At 34.9% G+C, this 12,949-nt stretch overlaps 1 long non-coding RNA gene across 1 annotated transcript; it reads right to left on the minus strand.

The window, feature by feature from the left end:
• Nucleotides 1–305: 305 nt before the first annotated feature.
• LOC149677922 (uncharacterized) lies at nt 306–754 on the minus strand. The gene is made up of 2 exons (XR_016366441.1): nt 575–754; nt 306–500 (listed from the first exon to the last, which is right to left on the minus strand). It is a non-coding gene; the product is annotated as an uncharacterized LOC149677922 (long non-coding RNA).
• Nucleotides 755–12,949: the final 12,195 nt, after the last annotated feature.

Raw genomic sequence — 12,949 nt, forward strand, 5'->3', positions numbered from 1 at the left:
TCTTAGTGGATAGCCACTATCGCCAATTAACCATGAATGCTTCCCTTCCCTTATATATGCCCTTTCTAGGTAAGCGGAAACTTGTGACATTCTAAATATATGCGAGTCATGAGCAGAACCTGGGAACTTTCCATTCATGTTCAGAATACGGTAAGTGTGATCACAAATGATTTGAGCATTTATGGAGTAAAATCCTTTCCGTTTCACATATTGCTGTTCCCTAAATTGCTCATTTTGTTGTGATGGTGCAACAATTGCTATATGTGTGCCATCAATAGCTCCTATCACACCGGGTATTTCTCCTATTTTGCAAAATCCAGTTTTTATCTGTAATTCCTCTTCTTCGGTTGAAGGAAACTTTATGTGATCCGCCATACATAGTTCTATAATAGCTAGACTAACCTTCGAGACGCATCGGCTTACCGAAGGTTGACTAACAGTCAAGAATAAATCTTGACCAACTGATAATTGGTAACATCCAACAGCAAAAAATCTAATTGCTACAAGAACATTTCATTAAAAAAAAATAAGTTTAGGTCGTTTATAATTATCCTGAATTAATGATATGAAATACCTTCACATCCACGGGTAAAGCTAAAGCGTGATTGCCTTCCAGTCTATGTCTGAGAGTATCACACAGTGCGTTGATTGAGTCCTTGTTTAACCTGAATAATCTCTTGAATTTATAGTCCGACAACATTTCAAACGCAGCACATCTCTCTCGCATAACTCTTTGTCTTCGTAAGTCCCTTTGCGGTTGATTATTTTCCATTTCATATAAGTGCCATAATATCTCTAATTCGTGAAGCATGAGCGCCATTTTCGATCGTTGGTACCTCTGAACTACAGGGTGAAGCTGTAGTTATGATAACGACTCTTTCAAGCGATCTTTAGAGTCACCGATCAGTTCAGAATACCGAAATTTTGTCATAGCGACAATTTTATAGCGCACCAACCGGAAACTGTCGGTATGGATCTCACCGATCGGAGTAGAATAAAGCCCCTGGTATGGTAAGTTCGGAAAGTCAATAGTCGCCTATTAAATTCTAATAACGTTAAATCACGACACTGTGAAAATGAACTATGGAAAAAGACGTAAATATATTATTACTAATATCGATAAAAGGATATATACTTTAGTTTCTACTTCTGAAAGTTATTAAATTTACTTTTATTATTTACAGAGCCATAATTAGTTCAAATCAATAAAAACAAAACTAGGTTTTATACACTGCAGTGTTAATGCAAAGTTTTGGATTAAAATTTTGTTAATTTTCCTGCTTTTAAATAAATTTCCGTGAATATATTGCATAATATATACATGCCAACGGCAAAGTGACACGACGTTGACCATAACACATTTTTTCTGCTTTTTGGCCCACTATTTTAGTAGATGCCAACATGTACCCCTAAATCCATAAACTATGGCTATAGGATATAGGCAAAATAATATTAATTAAGTATTAATTAAATGTAAGGGCGTTATTCCGTAAAAACGTTTATATAATCCTGGCAGCCAATTTCAAAAGATGGTCGCGGATTAAAAAAACTATTTCTAATTATAAGAAACGTGATTTCAGTTGAAAGAGAATCGATTCTGAATTATGAACTTTTATCAACTTACTTTTGATAGTGAACTAAAAGCATGACTATAATTCTAATGATTCAAGAAGCTTAAACTAAATTAAAATGTGGGAATCAAATAGAAAGAATTCAAAGAAAAGTTTTTCCATCGGCATATTCGTTCAGAAATTATAGAATATTATTTCAAGTGTCGCGAATATTGCTGATACAACAGCTAGCCCAAGTAGAAGATAAAATGGTGGTGTCAATTGAGAAATGCTCATTTCGGATACGCTTTCTTGTGGTTTCATCCAAGTGACGTATTCAAGGGGATGAATGAAACCAAAGTCCAGATATGCTAGTGGTTTGTTTTCAAAAAACGGTAAAACGCTGAAATTAAAATAATAGTAAAAGGAATAATTAGCAGAACGAAATTGTAGAAGTATTTGGAAAGATGGTAATTATGTTGAGAACGGGTACTAATGTAACTACTTGTTTAAACGATATTCCCTAATTGTACTCGTACCTTATTTGACCAATTTCACGGATTTCCGGGCTTTTAGTAAAGAATGACGTGTTGTAAATGAAGTGCAGATAATCGGTGTGAATTTCGTTCGAAATATACAATCCACCCATCTTTGCTATTATTTCTTTTGAATCATCACCTCTCGTCAGCACTTCTCCGATCAACCAAGTCAGATAGGTTTTGCTGATGATTAGAACAGATTCATCAGACAGGATATCCATGTATCCTTCTAAATCTAATAGATCCATAAGGGTGCAGAAATTCAGATTTTTCATCCACTTATTGACAACTTCGTCGCCGGTAGCCTGAAAAAAATCGGTTTTCATTATTTGATGCAAACTTTGTAAGATATTGGCAAATATGGAGTGGAAACAACAAAAGGTTAATAATTTATCTTTAATATTATCAATAGAGTTTAAGTTGGAGCCATTTTCAATGTTTAATAAAAACAATCTTACCAAAATCTTAAGGTATTCATGGACGATGCTTCCCTCGATTATTTTGGGTTTTAATTTGGACGCCATCACGTCTTCCAATGAGTTGAGAGTGTCGTATGTCTCTGTGGTAAACTCGGTTTTTAAGAAACATCCCATAAAGAATAAAATGATCGTAACGCTAATCAACCAAACTGAAGAAATCAGTCGAACAGTTACTTCCTGCGAAATACTTGGAATCGCTGCGAAAAATCAGTAAGTTACGATTGATTTTCTTATATTTTTTGGTATTGGGATTTCGCTCACGTTCAGCGCACAGCAAAGACGTGTTGTTCCAAATGTTATTCAACATTAAATTCACAAAATTCTTGATAATTTGCTTCGGAAACAATATCTGAAATCGACGCCTTAGAATCCAATGAAATGTCAGGATTGCCGAAATTAAAATTACTGACATTGTCATTAACGTAACAACCTATTTGATAATTATCAATACAGTTTAAGTTCACGACCGAATATTTGCGCTTATAAGTTTAATTAGCATTAATCAAATTGGATTAATTAAGTCTTCACCTGCGAGTCTATGGCTAAAAACGAGAGACTAGTTGAGACTATCTTTTTAGGTGGACCAGTTACAATAACGGTGCTACTAAACTCAAAGGATGCGGAAGGTGTGTAAAGACCTATCACTTTTTCGAAAAATGAAAGTTGAATTGGAAACATCAGGTTGTGTTTATCCTATTACGTGAAAATTCATACAATGTAAAATTGTAATTTCATTATTGTATAGTTGAGTAATATACGTTGAAGGATCCTGGTGAATCGTGTATTTTGACACTGTCAAAGTAACTTATTTTGTGGTCTTCAAAATTAATTCTGCGTAAAAAAAAAAGAAATTACGTATAAAATCCCACAGACGAACGTTAGCCTGTTTTCATTCGAAACGTTTTTGTACTACTTTCGGGTGATGTGGAAAATGAAAATTCGGCAGTGGGTTTCCTGCAAACCCGACAATGATGCAAGAAATAATTAAACCCCCAAAATGGTTCCCCCTAATTGACTCTGGCCTATATGAACTAGCCTACATTCTTTTATATCCACTTTTAAAAACTTCTAAACGTTTCCCTCCCCGTTTTGAATCTTGTCGCAACCTTATCTCCCGTGCTTCCTTGCTAGAGTCAGGGTTAAACACAAGCTAGTTAACAACTAATTTCTATTTAGTGCCGTGGAAATAGAAATGTCCATTTATTTTTGAAGATGAAATACTGCGGTTGTTAAATTCTCACTTGATATTTGTAGAGCGTTCAATATACTCCCTGCTATAGATGTACTTTAAAACTTGATTCTCCATTTCCCATGTTTCCTGTAATATGTTATATTCATACTTTATCTGTTTTTGTTTCAGAAAAAGCGAACAAATATATATGAACATATTACTTCAATTGTCGCGTAGTTTCCTGGAAATGGTTGAACGTATCTGAAATGCATGAAATAATTTAAGAGACTTTGCTTGTGCTTTCGCTGCTAGGTGAACTATTACAGTGACAATCGCTGATATTAGAAATCGCGGTTCTTACGCGTGATCAGAGTATAGGAAATACCATGAAAAAATTTCCAATTTTCAAATACCCTATTTTCAACGCTTTAAATTGCCGCGGTAAAAAAAACGTAAATTACCGCAAATATTCTCCGTAAATTACCGCAAATATTCACCGTAAATTACCGCAGAAAATCACCGTAAATTATTGAACGGCGAAAAGATCTTTAAACCAAAGTTTTGATATAATTTTGGGTTTACTGAATAGTTTTTCTATGATAGTAGAACGTCTCCACACATTGAGAATTTCACAATATTTTCGTTTTATATAAAAGTATGTTCAATTATGGATTTGAGGGTATATCAAAATTTGGGAAATTTAACTCTAATTTACCGGTAAATTTTTTAAACGTTTTAGTATCTAGGGCTAAAAATCATTTAAACATACCGGTATTTGAAGCAACTGGACTCCAAATAAACAAATTTGTCCATAGCCATTGATATTGTATTCAGTATGTAATCGTAAGGAGGAGGTGTATTCGCTCACTGGTTATCGTTAACAGATAATAAGAGCTAATTATTTCATAAAGATACTGAGTGTTCTCTGTGGTTCAAATGACTAGAAAAAAGAGTTTTTTCAACACTTTCTTTAGTCAACTCGTTGCTATATTTATCACGCTAACTGGTGGCTTAATTAAAACGTTAATAGAATTGAATTCCTCAATAATGCATGAAATGGAAAAACTGAAGTCTTATGCTATGAGAAAATGACGATTGGGGACAAGAGTGGATATTGATTTCCAGTCTCGCCATGTAGCCAATAGAAAACGCCATTAAATTTTTAAAACAAAAATCAATGAAAGATAATTTGCCTTAGCACGCACTACTGCGTGTTATTTAGCTTATTCCTATTCTGAAACACTCGACCACTAATCCATTTTACCAACGAATCGTTATTTCTTTGCAGGGTTCGTCTAAAAGTTTCGAAAGTCTATTCCCCCCTACCATTCCTCAAATTCCCCTGTCTTTTCTAGGTTTATCACAGACAATGATCCTCAAATTCTACCGAATTTTCCAGGATTTTCCCTGACAATGATCCTCAAATTCTACCGAATTTTCCAGGATTTTCCCTGACAATGATCCTCAAATTCTACCGAATTTTCCAGGATTTTCCCTGACAATGATCCTCAAATTTCCCTGTCTTTCACTCGACAATGATCCTCATAATTTCCCTATCTTTTCCCTTAAATGATCCTCAAAATTTCCTGTCTTTTCCTCGATAATGATTCTCACAATTCCCTGTCTTTTCCCTTACAATGATCCTCAAATTTCCCAGACCATTTCGCAATAACTTACAAATTATAAACTAATTATTAAACTGAAAAACATACAAACTTAAATAGTTTAAAAACATATCTCAATATTGCTATTCTATATTTAATAAAAACATTTCCCTATCGTTTCCTCCAAAATAAATGAATAAATAAATTTGGCATGATCTTTTCAGTCTATTTTCAAGTTCTTATACTTTTTCAGGTTATCCATAATGTGTAGGAACTCTGTACTGTTTTATTTGCCAACACAAACTTCGGCTATCTTATAAATGTTATGCATGTATCATAAGTTCATAAGATAAGTTTCACACAGGTTAATGAGAGCTAGTCATGAAGGGATGTAGGTGAAACGTCTTAGATTCCCGTAAAGCGACGCCTGGTGAGGCGCTGTCAAAGTCTTATTACAGACTAAATAGGAAGATGGACTGTAAAACCGAGAATAGTCAATTCTCGCTTGTCGTGCTCGAACTAGCTCTCAGTATATCTCTATCTTTACGAAGTATAGGAAGTTTGATACTTATGCAACATATATTATAAACATATGACGCATATATAATGGTAATTATATGATTATTGCCATTAGGTAGGAACTCGCGAACCATTCACAGCATCATGGGAAATAAAAGTGGGAGGAGCCAGAAAAGTATAACTATTCGGTCACGTTTTTTTTTTCGCTTTGAAAATGCACGTGAATTTAGCGTTCGACTTTTCTCGGCGAAAGAGATAGGCACGAAAATGAAGGGGGGAAATTGGGGTCTTCCATTAAAACATGACAATTTGCGTGTAATCTATTTCATGGTCTTCGTAATTAACTCTTGGGGAAAGAAATATATTGTAAATTTCACTGTCTAATGAAAGAGACTAGAATTGTTAAATATCTACATGACATTGAAGGTACGATTTATGAACTCTCTGGTAAAAATGTATTTCATAGCCCGATTCTTCATTCCCCATGTCTCCTGCAATAAGGGTTTAAAACTTATGCAGTTTTGCTAAAGAAAAAGCGAAAAAATGTATGAACATATTACAGCAATTGTCCCATAATTGAGTGGGTATGGTTGAGCAAATCTGAAATCTATGAAAACATTCGTTCTTTTTACGTAGTAGTTGAATTAAAAACCCATGATTTTATGATTTATCGATGTAAAGAGGCATCGAAGTCCTCCAACACGAGAGCAAAAGAACTGCTTGCCCTCACCAAAAAACATAAAAGTAAGGCTGGAGATAAGGGACATTGTTGATGAACCGTTTTGCAGGTTCTGCCAGGAGAAAGATTAAACCTCCTCCCCTGTCCACTGTAGCTGTGACCACCCTGCGACTATGGGGTTTGAGCATTTTGATATGCACTCCATGGAACCTCAAAAGTTCTCTATAGTCTCGGTAAAGCCCTTCAACACTTTACCTACAGAGAAGGAGCTGCCTACCACTATATTTGCCCTTCAGGGTGTAAAATTCAGTTCGCATTTTGGTAACAGCGTTATTTGACCTCAATTCATACCCTATAATATTTAATCAATTGTGATAACATTTTTTTTTATTTCTGCATATGTAATTTCAAATTGTATTTATTTTTGGTGTGTGTGTGCTGTTGTCCTTTACACGAGGGAAGTTGTACATACATAAGCCCATGGGGCCCTGACGATCCTATACCTCATGTTTCTCATAAGTAAACAAATTTATAAATAAAGTAGTTTTGTAATATAAATATAAATTTATAGTTCATTATTAATTCTCCCTAAAAAAAAACACCTTGCAGCCCTTAATTAGATATAAGAGTTAATAGTTGGGATGTATGTACACCAGCATGAACTTAGATGACCTATTCTCAATACAGTCTTACAAAATTAACTTTCATAGACAACAGCCTTACAGGTCAGGTTCGGAATGCGTTCGTGATGAAATTGACTGTTTTATCTTCCGTTAATTAGGGGTATTAAGTTGACAATGTCCTATAAAAAACAGCTTTTTGATAAAGGTTTTTTTGAAGAAACTGGACGCCCTATATTCAAATTTCATCAAATTCATAGCTAATTTCTTAAATTGGTCTTCGTTAACGGACAGTTGGCGCGAATACTTTGCTAAAGATACTGAGCGTTCCCTTTGGTTTGAATAATGAGTAGTAAAATATTTCAACGCGTGCTCTATTTTATTCGTAAGGCAATTAAACTTTATAGATTTGAATAGTAGATTAAGTTCAATAATAAAAGTCCCTGCTGCTGTGCTTTTGCAAAGTTAACTATTATATTAAAAAGAAATTATTATATTTCGAGTCCTGGTATGATAAGTGCGGAAAGTCAATAGTCGCCTACTTCATTCTAATAACGTTAAATCACGACAATGTGAAAATGAACTTCAGAAAAATATCAATAAAAGGATATATCCTTTAGTTTCTACTTCTGCAAGCTATTAAATTTACTTTTATTATTTACAGAGCCATAATTAGTTCAAATCGATAAAAATAAAACTACTCCAATCTAAACTAAGTTATATACACTGCAAGTTTGTTCTTCTAAAAGCTATTAAATTTACTTTTAATGTTGAAATACTTCAACACTGATCAAGCCAAGTTTCTTTCAAACGGATAAAAACAAAACTAAACTAAGCTTTATACACTGCAGTGTTAATGCAAATTTCCCCGAATTTTTGCAGGTTTACCATAAACTTCGAGAATATTTTGCGTAATATATACATGCCAACATCAAAGTGACACGACGTCCATAAGACCTTTTATTTTTTACTTTTTGGACCTCTATTTTACTAGATGTCAAAAATGCAGCGAAAACTAATATTAATTAAGTCATTAACCTCAATGATATTATTCCTAAATAAAAACGTTTTTTCATTTCTGACTGCCACTTTTCAAGATGGTCGCGGATTAAAAAAACTTTTACCTAGTGCATCCATTAATTATAAGAAACGTGAATTCAGTTGAAAGAGAATCGATTCTGAATCATGAACTTCGGACAGGACATTTTTCAACTTACTTTTGATAGTGATCAAACAAAAGCATGACTATAATTCTAATGATTCAAGAAGCTTAAACTAAATTAAAATGTGGGAATCAAATAGAAAGAATTCAAAGAAAAGTTTTTCCATCGGCATATTCGTTCAGAAATTATAGAATATTATTTCAAGTGTCGCGAATATTGCTGATACAACAGCTAGCCCAAGTAGAAGATAAAATGGTGGTGCCAATTGAGAAATGCTCATTTCGGATACGCTCTCTTGCGGTTTCATCCAAGTGACGTATTCAAGGGGATGAATGAAACCAAAGTCCAGATATTCTAGTGGTTTGTTTTCAAAAAACGGTAAAACGCAGAAATTAAAATAATAGTAATAGGAATAATTAGCAGAACGAAATTGTAGAAGTATTAGGAAAGATGGTAATTACTTAGATAACGGGTACTAATGTAACTACTTGTTTAAAGGATATTCCCTAATTGTTAAAGGGTTGTACTCGTACCTTATTTGACCAATTTCACGGATTCCCGAGCTTCTAGTAAAGAATGACGTGTTGTAAATAATGTGCAGATAATCGGTATGAATTTCTTCCGAAATGTAGAGCCCACCCATGTTTGCTATTATTTCTTTCGAATCATCACCTCCCGTCAGCACTTCTCCGATTAAGCAAAACAGATAGGTTTTGCTGATGATCAGAACCGATTCACCAGACAGGATATCCATGTATCCTTCTAAATCTAATAGATCCATAAGAGAACAGAAATTGTTCCCTCCTAGACTTTTGAACCACTTGTTGACAACTTCGTCGCCGGTAGCCTGAAAAAAATATCGATTTGCAAAATTTTTTAGTTATTCGCAAATATGAAGGAGTGGAATCAACAAGGGTAATAATTTATCTTCAATATTATCTATATAGTTCAAGTTGGAGCCATTTTCAATCTTTAATCAAGACAATCTTTCCAAAATCTTAAGATATTCGTGAACCATGCTTCCCTCGATTATTTTGGGTTTTAATTTGGACGCCATTACGTCTTCTAATGAGTTGAGAGTGTCGTATGTCTCTGTGATAAACTCGGTTTTTAAGAAACATCCCAAAAAGAATAAAATAATCGCGATGCTAATCAACCAAACTGATGAAATCAGTCGAACAGTTACTTCCTGCGAAATACTTGGAATCGCTGCGAAAAATCAGTAAGTTACGATTGATTTTCTTATATTTTTTGGTATTGGGATTTCGCTCACGTTCAGCGCACAGCAAAGACGTGTTGTTCCAAATGTTATTCAACATTAAATTCACAAAATTCTTGATAATTTGCTTCGCAGACCATATTTGGAATCGACGCCTCAGAATCCAATGAAATGTCAGGATTGCCGAGATTAAAATTACTGACATGGTCATTAACGTAACAACCTATTTGATAATTAATAATACAGTTTTAGTTCACGACCGAAATTGCGCTTATAAGTTTTATTAGCATTAATCAAATTTGATTAATTAAGTCTTCACCTGCGAGTCGATGGCTAAAAACGAGAGACTAGTTGAAACTATCTTTTTAGGTGGACCAGTTACAATGACGGTGCTACTAAACTCAAACGGTGAGGAAGGTATAAATACTCCTATCACTTTTTCAAAGAATGACAGTTGAATTGGAAACATTATGTCGTGTTTATCCTATTATGTGAAAATTCATACAATGTAAAATTATAATTTCATTATTGTATAGTTGAGTAATATACGTTGAAGGATCCTGGTGAATCGTGTATTTTGACACTGTCAAAGTAACTTATTTTGTGGTCTTCAAAATTAATTCTGCGTAAAAAAAAAGAGATTACGAATAAAATCCCCCAGACGAACGTTAGTCTATTTTCCTTCGAAAAAGGTTATTGTACTACTTCCGGGTGATGTAGAATTCGGCAGTGGGTTTCTTGAAAACCCGACAATGATGCGAGACATAATTAAACCCCCAAAATGGTTCCCCTAATTGACTCTGGCCTATATGAATTAGCCTACTTCTAAACGTTTCCCTCCCCGTTTTGATTCTTGTCGCAACCTTATCTCCCGTGCTTCCTTGCTAGAGTCAGGGTTAAACACAAGTTAATTATAAATTTAATTTCTATTTAGTATAAATACTAGAAATTTCCAAAATATTTTCGAAGATAAAATACTGCGGTTGTTAAATTCTCACTTGATATTCGATGAACGTTGAATAAAATCCCTGCTATAGATGTATTTTAAAACTTAATTTTCCATTTCCCATGTTTTCTGCAATATGTTTTATAAGGGATAGATTTAATTTTAAAAGTAGGAATGGAGAACAGAGTATTCTGGGCGCGCGTCTCAAAGTCCCGGACCCACTTCCACAGGACGGAGGGTTATGAAAGAAGAGGAGGGTCGTAGCGCCAGAGGTAAAAAGGAATTACGTATTTTTCACCGTCCCCATCAGCAACGGTATCGCAACGTAGTTTAAGTGAGCGAATAAGATAATTTAAACTGTTCGTTACGTGTTGGAGGGAGGGGATCTATACTGGACTATGAGTCGGACTGAAGTAAATACTAACCGTTCTCCATTCCTACTTCTAAAATTAAATCTATCCCTGGTTTTATTAAAACTTCAACTATTTTGGTTTCAGAATAAAGCGACCAAAAATATATAAACATATTACATCAATTGTCGCGTAATTTCCTGGAAATGGTTGAACGTATCTGAAATGCATGAAATAATTTAAGAGTTACTTGTATTTGATGTCGAGCTTAAAGGCCGGATTTTCTGCTAGAGGGTTCTCCTGGTACAGAAAATGACTCGCGATCGAGTAACAATAGAGAAGCGAGTCGCCTAAAAAATACGGTTCTCCTGGTACAGAAGACCGAGAGTTGGGTGTTCTACCTGTGCAGAAAATTGAGATACGGTAGTCACGTTAAAATATTTGAGCCCCGTTTTTTCCTCAAACTTCGACGCCCAATATTTCCGAAAGTACGGTTCTTCGGGTACAGAAGCCAGAGCAATAAACATTCAACAAAGTAAACTATTGCTTTGAAGTTCAAGGTATAGCTAATTTAATTATCTTCTAAACCACATATCGGTTTTGTTGAATACCACAGGGGGGTTAGTCTCCCAAATGTTAGCCATGGCAACACAAATCTGTCAAAGAATCAGTGGTGAAGTGTACTATTGAGGTAGAGAATCTATATTCAAAATAAACTATTTCTTTGAAAATGTGAAAACCAACTAGTGAGGGCTATGGCTATATCACTATGTTGTGAAAATGTTTTAGATAATTGTAGGCACATGCAGCCCATATGGTAAATTTAAGAATTTTTGCCTACAGGAGTGAGAAAAGTAATTCTACACTTCATTGCAATTGTTCAAAAAATTATTTTTTCAAATTAAAAAAATGGATGAAATTTTTTAATCAATCGGCTGGATTTTGATTCCGCGGAGTATTTTACAAAGCGAAAAAGTTTAGTAACATCCGAACTAGCACATTCGTACATGTAGTTCTTTTCCGAAGCATCCGATAAACGTTATTTCGAGTAAGACATTCCATAGCATACGAAACAGTTTCTAATGATACTATGGAGCTCTACTGAAATATTTCGAACTTATATTGTTAAAAAAAGCCGTGACCAAAGTTGGGTAAAACTGCGCGCTTTACTGTTAAAAATCTTCCTCGGTCCCCAGAGAGCTATATAGTTACTAAGAACGTTTGGGCATTACAAAGAAAAAGTTCATAATATGACTAGAGGTAAGCAAATTTTCTGGTGTCTATACGTTCTTAAAACTCCCCAACCCGAAGGGAGGGGGTTGTATTAGTATAAGTGAAATTCATCTCTATACTCCCCGAGCATAGAAAAACTATAAAACTTCTTCACGTCACGTGGTTTCACTTCTATTAAAAATTTACCGTCCAAAAATATCCAGTTTGAAGAAGCAGTAAAATCAATTTTAAGTAAATATCCAGAGACAGCTTTCGTTTGGTGAAGGAACTAAGACTTGTGAGATAATTTACACTGCCATATTGGTGGGTTCAATGCAGAAGGAAAACTGAAACCCTCCAATAATGGCTCCCAAAACCGAGGTAAGACTTAGGAGGGTGTAACGTACTACTCGGCCAACTGAAATCTCTCTACAACAAGGACTGTGCCAAGCTCGGGACCATAGCGGTATTTCAAGAAGATTTTTTGTCATTACTTTGAAAAAGCATCTCCCAAAATTCCTGGAGTCCCCACTACGAACAATTGTAGAAACCCATTAGTGACCGTGCCTTATAACTTTCAACCCCTCTGGCGGTAGGGGTACTGTTTTGGCCCATTATTGTCACCCTCCTTTTTTGCCTCGACAACTTTTCCCCGTAAGAAGAGGATCTTTTGTAATGAACGTAGACTATAGTGAGCTACAGCTCGAGAGAAAAACCATGTGACGTGACGTCATTACTGGGGTTTTAAATTGCATTGCCAAAGCTCACGACTTCCAATATGGTTGCTAGAAGAAAGGTAAGAGATAAGAGGGTGTGACGTTACGACAATATTCCTAGTAGCACTCTACTGGTTTTCCGTACTTAGACCTTCGACGGGGGTAAAATTTCCACTGACTTT

Source organism: Phalangium opilio, unplaced genomic scaffold (assembly GCF_054372755.1).
Source record: "Phalangium opilio isolate 3A_F unplaced genomic scaffold, DU_Popi_V2 ptg000043l_1, whole genome shotgun sequence".
Lineage (NCBI taxonomy): Eukaryota > Metazoa > Arthropoda > Arachnida > Opiliones > Phalangiidae > Phalangium > Phalangium opilio.